Raw genomic sequence first — 14,070 nt, 5'->3', positions numbered from 1 at the left:
TTAAATGACAGGTTTGAGTCTCACCATTCCTAGATGTATGCACAGGAAGGGAAAGCACTGTAAGTTTAACACCCTGGGGTGGCTAAGAGTGAGTCATCTGATGTCCAACCACAGACTACCGCTGTATAACCTACACTGTTGAGAAGCCTGGCCTGAGGAAAAGAGCACTGGTTACCCTTTAAATTAGCTTTGATTTCAATGGGAGCATATTCAGGCCCCATCTTCTGCAATAAATGAGAGCATCTGTCATAGCCTGCAACGGCCCTTGTTGTAGTATACGGGGCAAAACTCTCCAGCAGTGTCCCAAATCCCGATAGCCTCTCTAACTGCGAATGATTGAGTGCACTTGTGCATGTAGCCAGCCATCTGCTTAGTGGCTCCAAATTCTAAGGGAGACACTGAGTACCAAATGGTCTTTGCTGCATCCAGTATCAGTGTGGTTCAGAGGAACATGGTACAAAGTTAGGGCCCCTCCCATACCCATTCCTGATGAATCTGTACCCTCTTGGGGAACTGTTAGTACCAACATAGGGAAGGAGTGGCTCCAATATAAAACAAGATTTGAAACATGATTCCCGTAGAGTCACTGAGTTTCAAACCAGAAGGGACCTCCAGATTTTCTACTGATCTCTTGTGAATGACAAGCCTCTCAATTCCATCCTGTTCCTCCTGCTTTAAACCTAATAACCTGGATTAGACTGAAGTATTACAGCCCTCAAGACAGTAAACTGTTGTGTGCCATGGACCGAGGAACAGTGACTGAAGGGCACCTATGGCAAGGGATTGATTTGGTGAGATAAACCCAGATGGTCCTAGCAAGCTGCATGCCCCCATACTGCAGCAGAAAGTAAAAGAAAACAAGCACACAAATTTCCTGCCAATCCAACCTGTGGAAGAATTTCCTCCTAATCCTGAAAACTGTGAGCAGTTGAGACCCGAGCACGTAAGCAGGACCCACCAGGCAACCACCTAAGAAATAATTCTGTGTACTTGTCCCATGTCCAGCTGTTTCCATCTCTGATGTTTTAGAGGAAAAACAAAACACACACACACTAACACCACCACAACCCTGAATACATCAGAAGGGGAAGAATTCCTTCCTGACCTCTACCAGTGACAGGCAGAAGCCCCAAAGCATGGGATTTAGGAACATAAGGCACAGGACCACAATATTTTAGAGCTACAATAAATTTTACTCAGGACCAATCTTTGTTATATAGCCACCAACTAACTTAGTAGATCCCCACTTTCTTCTTCATCAGGCAAACTCTGAAGCAAATAAACTGACTCGATTCCTCTTGTGGCAGCAAGACCAAAACACAAGGAATCATCTTACTACCAAACTTTTCCCAATTTCCTTCATGAGGGCCAGGCAGGAGAGTCTGGATCTAGTTAATATTGTTCCATTATATGGGAGCTGCTGTTGATTTGGAGTCCTATATGTTGTAAGGCTGGTGCAGGTCTTCCTTTGCTTTACAAGAAAAGATACTGTGGAAAAACAAAATCTTGAGAGGGGCTTTAACATTCACATGTGTGGTTCCTGTCTGTCACTGTCACCTATTTGTGTCACTGCGGTTCCAGCAGGTAAAAGAAGCACAAGACAAACCACATCTGTGCAAACTTTCTAAGTGAGAGGTCTTTGTTCAATTTTTCACATAAAAAAGTGCTGCTGATTTCAATGCAAATCAAATGACATTTATATGAGTGAGTTCATCTTAGAAGAATGAAAACCTACTGCAGATGTCCCAACCACAAAATAACCTGTTTCCAGAAAGCTCACAGCTCAAAGGAGAACAAATTTGTCTCCAGACTAGTCCATCACGGCTTAGAAAATTAGCTAGAAGTCTTTTGACACTTCTAGCCACTAAAAACACTGAAAATCACACTTAAAACAGAGTTGCATAATGTTGTCTTTTCTAATTCTCTCCAAATATTGGAGGTTAGGCCAGACAATACATTAACAGAGGCTGCACCAGGCATTTCTTGTGGAAGGGATGCAAGGAACCTTTTTCCCCCCTCTTCTTTCTGCTGTGGAGATAGGCCAGAGAGGTATCAGTAAGAACAGAGCAATCATCTTGAATTCACAGAACCATTTAGATTCAGTGATGCCAGGCTTCCTAGTGCATTACTCAAGCCTATTTTAAGAAAGAAAGAGGATGAAATTCTTAAAGGACTCAGGGTATGGCTACACTAAAAATTTAATTTGAAATAACAGTTGTTATTTCAAATTAACTTCAATAGTGTCTATACATGGAAACCGCTATTTCAAATTAAATTCGCAATAGCGGAGCGCTTAATTCCAATTTGGTAAACCTCATTCTACGAGGAGTAACGCCAAATTTGAAATAGCTAATTCGAAATAAGTGCTGTGTAGACACTTAATTAGAATTAGCTGGCCTCCAGCCCCTTCCCAGTTTCCCCTGGTGGCCACTCTGGGCCAAACCAGGAAAACTCCTCTCCCCCAGCCCTGGAGCCCTTAAAGGGGTAGACTCTGGCCAGACGGCATGTGCCAGAGCTAGGCCTGCAAGCAGTCTCTTCCCCTGACCCAGTGGCCCCAGTATGAGCCAGACAGCCAGTGCCAGCCAGCCATTTCCCCGCCCAGTCCCCCAGCGACCAGCCAGGGGTCATAGACGGCACGCACCCGCCTGGACTGGTGCGGAGATCATGGATGTCATAGAGGTTTGGGGGGAGGCCCCCAACATCCATGATCTCCACACCAGGAGAAGGAAAGTGGCTGTTTATGGCCGTGTAGCAGCCACCATGGCCCAGAAAGGCTACAGGTGCACCCAGGAGCAGGTGCGCCTGAAAATTAAAGAGCTGCAGCAGGGGTTCACTAGGGCCACCAGGGGTGGCACCACAGCAGGGGCTGACACCTGGCCCTACTTCCCCGCCCTCGACCACATCCTGGGGGGCGGGATGGTCCATGCCAGCATGGAGGGTGCCATGCCAGCGGGACCCCCGAGCTGTCCCAGCACTGCAGTCAGCAGGGTCGTCAGGGGAGGCCACACCAGGTAAGTGCCATCACTGTCCCCTCCCCGGGGGGGCGGGGAGGGAGAGCAAGGACCATGCGCGTAGGCCTTGCCTACCAGAGATCACGCAGCCACTTGTGCACGTGCAGGTATGTGCTGTACCACCCTTGGGCAGGTGGCTCCAGCTATGTGCCACACAAGGAACATGGTCCAATAGCCACACGTGTATGTGAAGATACCTGACATGCTCCTGACCCCAGGGCGGGACCCAGCAAAACGTCCTCCTTTCATACGCCCCCTCTACACAGAGGCAGGGGACATCTCCTCCCTGCCTTGGCCGCACGATACACGGCACAGGGGTATGGGTGTGGTCTTGGGGCAGCTCCCACTCCCGGACATAGCCAGACATCCTGACCATGGCCTCTGTGCAAGCACGTCAGCTCTGACGGTGCAGGGCACGGACGTCCTCACCTCAAAGGGGGCATTGGGCATCACCCACTGCGTCCCCAAGGAGAACTGATCACTTTTCTTCCTTCTCCACAGCCGCACAAGCTGCATGTGCAGGGCGCACCACCCCGCCCGGGACATGCTCCCGCACCCAAGGGCTCCAAAGGACCACCGCAACATGGCAGAGGTACTGGGACCAGCACCTGGGGGCCCTGTGAGCCCTGCATCACACCATCCAGGGCTGGGTGCAGGAGGACCTGCAGCTCCGCCGGGAGCAGCTTGCTCAGGACCATGCCATGTGCTCACACCTGCAGGTCCTGCCGCAGAGCGTGCTGCCCCATGCCGCCCCAGTGCCTGCTGCCCCTCCAGCTACTGTTCCTCTTCCCATTCCTGACCCCCTCCCACCTTTCCCTCCTCACCCTCCTCCTCAATCTTCACACCCCCCACCTCAACCTCCACACCCTCCTCTCCATCCCCCCAGGGACACCGAGGCCCCTGCACCCGCCATGCTGGGAGACATGTGGCTCGATGAGCCCCCCACCCCTGAGCGCAAAGCTTCCGCTTCCCCTCCCCCTTCCTCTCCTTACTTTCCCCATCCAGCTCCCTCCTCCCAGTCTTTCCCCTCCCCTCTCCCACCCTCTCGTCTCTCGCCTCCTTTCCCCAGTCTCTCCAGAGTTTCATTCCCCCTTCCCAGTTTTGTTAAATAAGACAGTCCATGTTTATGAAAAACGTGTCTTTTGTTTGACATCAGGAAGGGGGACTAGGGAGGAGTAAGTGAAAGGAGGTGAGGGAGGAATGGGGCACAAGCCCCTGGTGGGGAGGACCAGGGTTGCTTTGAGGGCTCCTTCGGGTGGATGCTCTTCCGCAGGGCCTCCTGGATCCCGACAGCCCCCCAATGGACTCCCTGGATGGCAGCCTGCAGCAAGTGCAGCCGGGCTGATGGCAACGACCCCAGGAGATGCACCGGTGTGCCCAGGGGCAGCTCTGGCTCCATGTGGCCGAGTGCTGTGGTGTCCTGAGTGCGGGCACTCAGGGCATTCCAAAACAGGACTGCTTTGCTGTCCCTCATCGAGGTAGACAAGCAAGTGGGGAACCCTGAGAACTGTCTGTCTGGGGTGGAGGTAGGGTCCCATTAAGCACGGAGCTCAGTTAGCCTCAGGCAGCAGCCCCACACACTTAAGTCCTAACCCGATGCCCTGCCGACACTGGTTCCGGCCAGCCTTAACTTCAGTTCAGGGTCCACTCAGTGTGGACATGCTATTTCGAAATAGCAAAACACTATTTCGAAATAGTTTTTGTGTCTAGATGCGTTATTTTGAATTATCTTAATTCAAATTAACTATTTCAAATTAAGTTAATTCAAAGTAGCGCTGTAGTGAAGACATGCCCTCAGGTACAAACAGCAATTGCAAAGTTCTTAGTTCAGGCTCGTAGCAGTGATAGAATAAACTGCTGGCTTAAGTCAGTCTCTGGAGTACATCCACTTCACATGGGTCTTTGTTTAGAGCTTCACTTTGTAGCCAAAATCCTCCAGAGGTAAGAAGCAGGTTTGAAGACAAAATAGAGGGGTTTCTATGGCCTTTTATATCTTCTGCCATGTGGCGGGAATCCCATTGTTCTTGCTGTGGAAAAAAGTACAGCAGCAAGATGGACTTTGGAGCCACATGGGCAAAATCACTTACCCATGTGGAAGTAGAAGCCATTGCTCCCATGCTAGTCTGAACATTCACAGAAAAGTATCAGAGGGGTAGCCATTTTAGTCTGAATCTGCAAGAACATCGAGAAGTCCTGTGGCACCTTATAGACTAACTGATTTATTGGAGCATAAGCTTTCGTGGGCAAAGACCCACTTCATCAGATGCAACAGATGCATCTGACAAAGTGGATCTTTGCCCACGAAAGTTCATGCTCCAATAAATCTGTTAGTCTATAAGGTGCCACAGGACTTCTTGTTATTCACAGAAAAGCTTATCAGAAGTGGATTAGCATCTCCCAAGCAGGGACAACTTATCCATTAGGCACAGTAGGCCCAGTGCCTAAGGCCCATGTGATACTTTTAGGGGCTCAAAAAAATGTTTTAATTTCTTTTAAAATCAGAAGAAAAAAATGAACTTTTAGGGTCAAACAAAATGTTTTAATTTTTTTCTCACATCAGAAAAAAAATGAAATTTGTAGGGCCCATGAAAATATATTAAATTTTGCCTAAAACAGAAAAAAAATAAAATGTTGAAGTATTTAAAGTTATATCAAAAATAATTTTTAATATTGCTATTATTATGGTGGGAGGGGCCCACGAAGGCAAAAGTGCCTAGGGCACACAAAAGTCATAATGCGGCTCTGCTCCCAAGGCCCATTGTCAGTCCAGTACTTCTATTCAACTTGAATAGTCCTGTCACAACAGGCTGACCAATTGCCTCATTGGTGCGACTCAGGATCAAACACAAGTACACAGCCAAAGCCCATAACTTCAAATGCAAAAATGATGCATGCATACATATAGCATAACCCTAGCCAGCAAATCATAAGCTTCTCATAGACACTTCACTTGGGACACTTTGTACAAGATTTGTTGCAAATATACAACCGTGGCTGCAACCGTGCTCTACACAGTCATGTTTTACTCAGATAATGTTACATCCTGCTTCAGAGGGCTTCTGCTGTTGCCAACTCAGCAGGTATCCCCAGCCAGGTCCCCATGGAGAGCTCCCTTGTGGCTCATTAATCTGACCCTGGATCACCTGTAAAAGCTCTCTCTAATCAAGTTACTTGCTAGCTTCTCGAGGCTCTTCAAGCTTGTGACAAGGTGTTGTCACAGAAGTCCTCTTGGGATTGTTTCCCGGTGTGCTAATCATGCCACTGACACCCACCTTCTTGTTCTCTGGGGCTCCCCACCACCCTATCCAACTGGGCTAGATCCTCTGGTCTCCCCCAGACAAAACACAGAGTTGGGGTAACTTCCCTGCTGCAGAGCAATACAGACACTGAGCCACTTCAGCAGTGGGAGGATGTAGTTCTAGGGCACAGCACTTAGGAAACCAACCCCTGAATGAGGACCATAAACCCCCAAATAAATCCGTCTTTCTCTGTGTAAAAGTTTTACACAGTGAAAGCTCCTCATTATCAATGAAAGGAAAATACACACAATGGCTGTTCCCCCCCCAGATAATTATTTACACTTCATAATTTACAATTGTTTACTAAATACAAACAGTAGGGGTTAAGTGGATGCAAGTGAAAACAGACAGATCAAAGTAAGTTACTAAATTAAAATGAAAAAGAAAATGCATAGCTAGCTCCAAGTCAATAAGAAACATATCAAAAGCAGATTCTTTCCCTTAAGAACTTTTCTTATTTCAAGCGTATTTTTCATGATAAAGACTCTTTTATTCTGATTTGGGTCTCCAGTCTTCTTTGTATCCTTTCAAGGTTTCCCAGGCTAGCTGACGACAATGGGTTACTGGCTTCTCATTGCTTAAATAGACTCTTCCCCTGGGTGGGTATCTTCTGTTTTACACACCTCCTCCTCCCCTCGCCATAGAAAAATACCATGTTCAAAAATCCTAGTACCAAGTGGTATGTTCACATGTTTTCCTAGGACCAATCACCTTCTGGACATAAAGGACAAACAAAGCTATTTACAAGTAGTTATGGCTGGCTGAGAGTGGGTGGGTAGGTGCGGGGGAGGAGGGGCACCAGTAATGGCTCTCATTAGCACATTAAAAATTATAAACAGTCTCATGCTTCATATTTCTTACTTCATTTACAAGAATGATACGTGCACCAGAATAAGATATGCAGATCTAACAGACTGTGACATTAAATTTGATGGGTTACATGAGGCATTTTGTCAAAAGCATCTATGAGTTATGCATATCTATATGCACAAGTCAATTTTTCAGAAAGCATAGGGGAGCCCATAACAGCTGTCACCTGATCCCTGGCCTCCATGTCAGCTGGGAGGCAGTTGATTAATCACAGAAGGGCTGTATCCAATTCCCCATAGATGGCTGTTTGTTAAAGGGACAGCCATTCCATAAAAATTGCTCAAAGTAAAGTTGAAGAGGACTGCAAGCAAGAAATGGAAGAACATTTGGGCGAAAGGCTCTGTGCAGTATGATCTGAATCTCCCCAGTCTTCAGGACAGGCTCAATGGCCTGTGGTATAGGGGCCAACTTCGTGGATGCTCCAAGACTGGACCAGGATCTTGCACCTGTCAGCAGCCCTGCTGACCAGCTTCTGCCCTTCCCTCTCAGCATCTCCCACCTGCCACAAAGCTCAGGATGCTCCTAGAAAGAGAGGGAGGAGCAGAGATATGGTGCACTTGGAGAAGGAGGTGGGGCGGGAGCAAAGAGGTGGAGGTGGGAAGAGGCAGAATAGGGGTGAGGACTTGTAGAAGGGGATGGTTGCGTGGGGGCAGGGCCAGGATGTGAGGAGGGAGAGCAAGTCCCGGTGAGAGGGGAAGCTGATACTCATGCCTTGTGCTCTGGTTTGGCTCCTATTTTATTTGTAATGCATTGACTATGTATCAATTACAAGTGTGGCTGAACCTGGGGAATGTTCACCAGACAGTCTAGGTCAGTGCTTGGCAACCTATGGCCCAAGGGTCCATGCGCAGCCCACAAGACATTTTGTTGACTGTTGCACACGCACAGGATTGCCAGATTCCAAGTGGTTTCCATTCATGTTGTATTTTCCTATTGTTATTACTAAAGAGACACATACGTAAAGCAAGTACACGTGAAGTGAGGTGTGTACTGATTGCAACCACATTGACTGAGAAAACCGTGCTCTCCCTCTGCAACCAATCAAGTGCTGCTATGGTTCAGTTGATTCACAAATTCTAAGTATACAAGCAGAGTTTTCAAAATGACACTATTCTGGGAGACCATCTTGGTTACGATAGTCTTGCAGCTCATCGAGATGAAGGAGGGCCACTCATGTGGCCACTCACTGGGTTGCCCATCACTGGCTCACTGCATGGATGAGCCATCAGAGGAAACAACAGGTCTCAAAAGATGTTTATCATCCACAGGAAAGTCTTCCTGGGGATGTTGCAAACAGACTTTCAGTTATGGCTGCAGGGTTATGTGATCAAGACACCGGATACTAGACTCTTTGATAAAATCATCAAGTTCTTCTCTGCCTCCTGCTCAGAGACACTATGAAACACTTAGGAACAAGGATTGAACTGGGGAGAAAGGCTGGCCCCAGGCTGGAAGAGTATCTAGCCTGGGACTGAAATATCTGAAGTTTTAAGCTGTAGGCCAGTGTATTTGGATTTCAAGAATCATTGCAATCTGCCTAAAACAACATTGAGGGTGAGAATTTGCTACTTGCTTCTTTAGTTTCTGTGTTTGTTTTAGTTGCTCATTAATCTGCACTGCTAGTCACTTCAAATCTATCCTTTGCAGTTAATAAACTTGGATTTGTTTCTCTAATCCAGTTTGTGGAGTTCATAACTAGGGTTGCCAGATGGTCTCCCAAAAAATGGTGGACACCCGATATTTTTTGGTTGAGAAAAAAAATGGAACGCGGGATAAGCGGCGATCACAACCCCGCCTCCCAGCTGAGAGTCCCGACCGGGAGGCGGGGCCGCGAACACCACTGGGAACCTGTAATTTCACAGAAGCCTGGCGGGGGTGGGGCTGTCCACGTCAGGCTTCCGTCTGGTGCCTAGCCGGAAAAATCAGAGAATACCGGACACTGCACGTGTCTGGTATTGTCTGATTTTTTTTTACCAGAGGGCTCAAATATCGGGCTGTCCGGTAGGATACCGGACACCTGGCAACCCTATATCATAACTGGGATAGGGGTCGGGAGGAACTGTGCATATCTTTCGTCACACTGAGGATGGGGATGAATTTCAATTAGTGTACATTTCTCTGTGCAGCACAAGAGAGAAACATTTTGGGTTGCACTCCAGACAGGGGGAGTGCTTGAGTGCCGGACAATTTCTAAGCCAAGCCTTCCCTGGCAGTGCTGTAAGTTCTGCAGTTGGGTGTGTCCTTACCTATGTGCTGGGGAAAGTGTGGGATGGGTCACCTGAAGAAGTGGGTTGTGCCCACAAAAGCTCATGATACCATTTACATGTTTTGTTAGTCTATAAAGCGCTACCAGACTATATGTTGTTTTTAAAGTTTATCCTGTACAGACTAACTCGGCTACCCCCTGAAGCTTTTGGATTTCTTGAGACACTCAATCTGGGAGGGGGGAGATTTGCAAAGGCACACATGACAGGTGACAATCAGCCCTTTGAAAAATCTCTTTAGATTGTGAAATCCAGGGGGGTGGGAGCAGGAGCTGTTTTTTACTTTGTATTTGGACAGTGCTTAGCATAATGGGGACCTGACCTAGCTGGTCTCAGACTCTAGGGGACCCAGCAGTGTAGATATAAATGCAATAAGTGCAGGGAATGGCTTACTAAATCCAAATGAATTACACCCCTTCCATTTGCAGAACGAGAAAGGTCTATCTGTTAAAAAAATTTCAACTTGACATTTAAGTGCTCAAATGTGGTTTGCTCACAGAGCTGCTAGGAAGCAACATTCCACATACCAATCCACCCCCTCCCCATGTGCCTTAACTACAAAAGGGGAGGATTAAGTGAAATAGCAGGCCACATCAGAGCATTTGCGTCCGCTAGTTTGCACAGTTAATTCAAAGTCCTTGATGTTTGGTGTTTGTGTGTGTTCTAACTAGGGACCGAATGAGGGTGAATTTGGGGATTTCTGACCATGTTAAAAAGCTTTTGTGACATCCCACAAGTGCACCACTTCCCCACTCCCACCTCCCCAGCAGCAAGAAAGCTGAAATCAGAAACTCTTCGTTTGCAATACACAGCGCTCTGACCAGGTGTCTTTTCTTCTACAGCAGGCTGTTTTGTTCGCACCAAGCCCACTGCATGTTGCTCAGAAGAGCACTTGAGCGAGGGTGAGGGATGGCGCCATCCCACATAGCACGCTATGTGCAAACCACAGTTCACTTGTGAAGTCCTGTATCTAGAATAATGTGAGTATAGCGTGTCAGAAAACTTTAAAGTGGGGGGACACTCCTCACCACCAGGACTGGGTTAAAAAAGGGGCTTTCGGGGCTGCAGCCTGGGCCCTAGGCTAGGGGGACCTCACAAGAAGATCTGCAGGCTGCCAAAAGTCCAGATTCTTTTATGAGCCCCACTTTGCCCAAAGCTCTGGGCTGCAGCCACTAAAGCCTCTGCATTCTGAGCTTGTCTGGTATGTGTGCATGTTGGGGGAGGGGGAGAGAAGGGGAGGATGTGGTACCCTACATGCTGCAGTTCTCCCCTCCCCCAGCTAGATTAGAGCTGCAAGTGCAGGGAAGCACCATTCACACATTTCCCTTGCCTGCGGGCTCCGTTCTCCACAGCTCCCATTGGTGGGAAATTGAAGCCAAGAGGAATTGCACGGGGTGCAAATGCAGAGCAGCACGCAGAGCCACCTGCCCGCTCCCTACCCTGGGGCCTGCCCAGCTAATGGGGAGCTGCTGCCCCAGGTAAGTATCTCACATCCCGATTCCCTGCCCCAGCTCTGAGCTCCCCTGAACCCTAACTCCTGCCCAGTCCCTATACCACATGCCAAACCCCTTGTCACCATCCTGGAGCCCCTCCTGCACACCCAATGCCTCCTCTCCATCTCCACCCCAGAGCCTGCTCCTAACCCCTACCTCAACCCACAGGCCCCTCTCACACTCTGAACCCCTCACTTTTGCCTCCTTACATCCTAGAGAGCCTCCCAAAATGTAATACCCCCAGACAAATTAATCTGACCCTGCTCACCATTACAGCACCTCTGAAGTTTTCCAGTGGAACATTGTTCTGTCAGAAAAATATCTGTTAGTCAAAAATCTACGCATTGGACCATTTGTTTCGTTTTAAAAAATTGAAATAAAATAGTTACAATGCAATAGAAAACAGTTACAATACCAAACCAATAAGAGCCCAGTCCAGTTATCGGGAATGAGCAAACCAAATATCACTTACAAAACCTTCAGCGAGGTAGGTGAGTTATTCTATAATTGGAAAAACTTAAACAACAAATAATCTAGCAGCACCTCAAAGACTAACAAAACATGTAGATGGTATCATAAGCTTTCGTGGGCAAAACCCACTTCTTCAGATGACTGGAGTATTAAAAGTCCAGATCCAAGAATCAAGAAGGGAAGGGGCAGGAGTAGGGGGGAAAAGGAGAAAAAAGACACTTCTTAGCCTTTTGACTAAGATCAAGTGAACAGAATTGTTCAAGTTACAAGAGGCTGATAAGAACAATTAGCACCTCCATTGCTTGTTTGGTTAGGATGTGACTAGCTCACACAAGTACCTTCACTACCTTATTTGACTTAACCAAACAAGCAATGGAGGTACTAATTGTTCATATCAGCCACTAGGAACTTGCACAATCTATTCACTGTCTTTTTTCCTCCTCTTCCCCTGCCCCCTTATTTATTCTTGGATCTGGACTTTAATACTCCAGTCATCTGAAGAAGCGGGTTTTGCCTAAGAAAGCTCGTGATATCATCTACATGTTTTGTTAGTCTTTAAGGCGCTACTAGGCTATTTGGTTTTTTTTTTTAAGTTTTCCCATTTACAAAACCTGTTATTCATTCCTATTTAGAAGGCCAATTAAAAACCAATCACTATTTTATATTACAGAATAGTGTAACTTAAAAAAAAAGATTACGCCTTCATTTTAGGTAAAAAAATGAAGTGGAAAATGAAACCATTTCAATTGTATTGAAATGAAACATTTCAATCACCTCGCAACAGGCTTTCCCCACAGGAATTTTTTTTCCTCTGGACATTTCAAAATTTAGACTTGTGTGTGATTCAGAACAATGTTCTTGCTCATTTTGGAATTTCCCAGATATTCCAAGTTTTAACCAGCTGTTCTCTCCACCTAGGGATGGGCTGCGCATTTGCCATGACTCTGAAGTTGTACTTTATACTTTTATACCGCTTTTATCCGCAGCTCACAAAGTGCTATCCAGACTTCAGTCCCCCCAGCAGCCCTGTGAAGTGATAAATACCAATACCCAGGGGCTGGATTGATGTCTGATTTACACAGGCTGCCAGCATAAACCCAGGTGCAAGGGCAGATCGTAGGAAGACATCATTGCCTTATGCTGTAATCTCACTTTGGCCAGGAGCAGTGTCATCCAAAAAGCAGGTCTGCTATCTGGCGTTTTGCGGGCATATGGTGAATGCAGTCAGGGGAGGCCCTGCTTTCTTTTTGGTAGCCTCTGCAAGCATCATTGCTGCAGAATTTCTGCTGAAAGTGAACGCTGTTAGCAACCTCTCCTGGAGTAGAAACATTCCTGTCTTCATCTGGGAGGCAAATCCCCAACGTGGTACACAATGAAGAATAATTGATTTGCCAGTATTTATAACGGGATAGAGTCAGGAACGGATCACAGATCTCAGCTTCCCAGGTTGCTGTCCTGCCCACTTGGTCCCAATACCTCTTCAGGTAGAACTCTCCTAAAATCATATTGGTAGTTTGGTGTTTCCTGTGATGCTGGCAGACCAGGGCAACAGGTGTATTAGTATAGATCAGAGTGAGTGTAAATGTAAGAGTGTATTCAGGCCCTCAAATATGAAAACAGGTGGAATATCACTTGTTTTCACGGACCTATTTAGATTGTCATGTCATAGCAAACATTTACATTGTATCTACCCTAAGCCAGCATTTCCCAAACTATGGGCCACGCCCCGCTACCGGGCCACGGGAAAAAAATACCGGGCCTCAGCGTGGCTGCCGGGAGGGGAGCGGAGCGGGGTGGGCTGGGAGGAGGTGTTTGTGTGTAGAGAAACCAGCCGCCAGGAAGCAGGGTTGGGGGGAGGCGGGCGGCCGGCGGAAGCAGGGTTGGGGGCAGTGGGGCTGTCTGGCAGAGATCAGGGAGGGCAGGCTGTGGAACCAGGACTGGACTGGGGAGGGGAGGCTGGACAGGGGAGATCAGGAGGAGGAGGATGGGAGAACCAGCTGCCAGAAGCAGGAATGAATGGGGGGGTCGTTGGGGGAGTGGGGCTGACCTGGGGAGATTGGTAGGGAGCAGGGGGAACCAGCCACTGGAAGCAGGGCTGGATGGGGGCAGCAGGGCTGGACTGGAGATCGGGAGGAGAAGGGGGAGGGGAGTGGGACTGACCCGGGCACATGCAGACCTTGGCAGACGAGTGAATCTGGCTGGGATTCCATTTTGCCCCTCCTCCCCACATACCCTCCCTCGAGTAGTTGTGAACTGCCTGGCAGGTAGACACACTCAGGCAGCGTGAGCACATCTACCAGCCAGGCAGTTCCCAGCTAAGGAGTGATACACCTAATTATAATAAAACTTACCTAATTAGAAAATACCAGACATTTTATATATCTGGTAATTTCTCAATTTGTTTCCCGGACAAAACCCTCAAATACTGGACTGTCCAGTACAAAACCAAACACCTGGCAACCCTACCCTTCCTTGCACCCTCCCTCCTAGCCAGATATCTACCCTCAATCTGCTCCTGCTCCTGCTTCCTGCACCGCCTGGTCCCCCAAGCCCCGGCCCAGGCTGGGTAGAGGATACAGCCGGGTGAAACATTGAAAATTTATTTGTTTTTCATTCTTTTTTTAATATGCGTTTATATTTTTGGGCTGCAAAAAACAGCACT

This window comes from Pelodiscus sinensis, chromosome 1 (genome assembly GCF_049634645.1).
Source record: "Pelodiscus sinensis isolate JC-2024 chromosome 1, ASM4963464v1, whole genome shotgun sequence".
Taxonomy (NCBI): Eukaryota; Metazoa; Chordata; order Testudines; family Trionychidae; genus Pelodiscus; species Pelodiscus sinensis.
Note: the sequence above shows the minus strand (reverse complement) of the source record.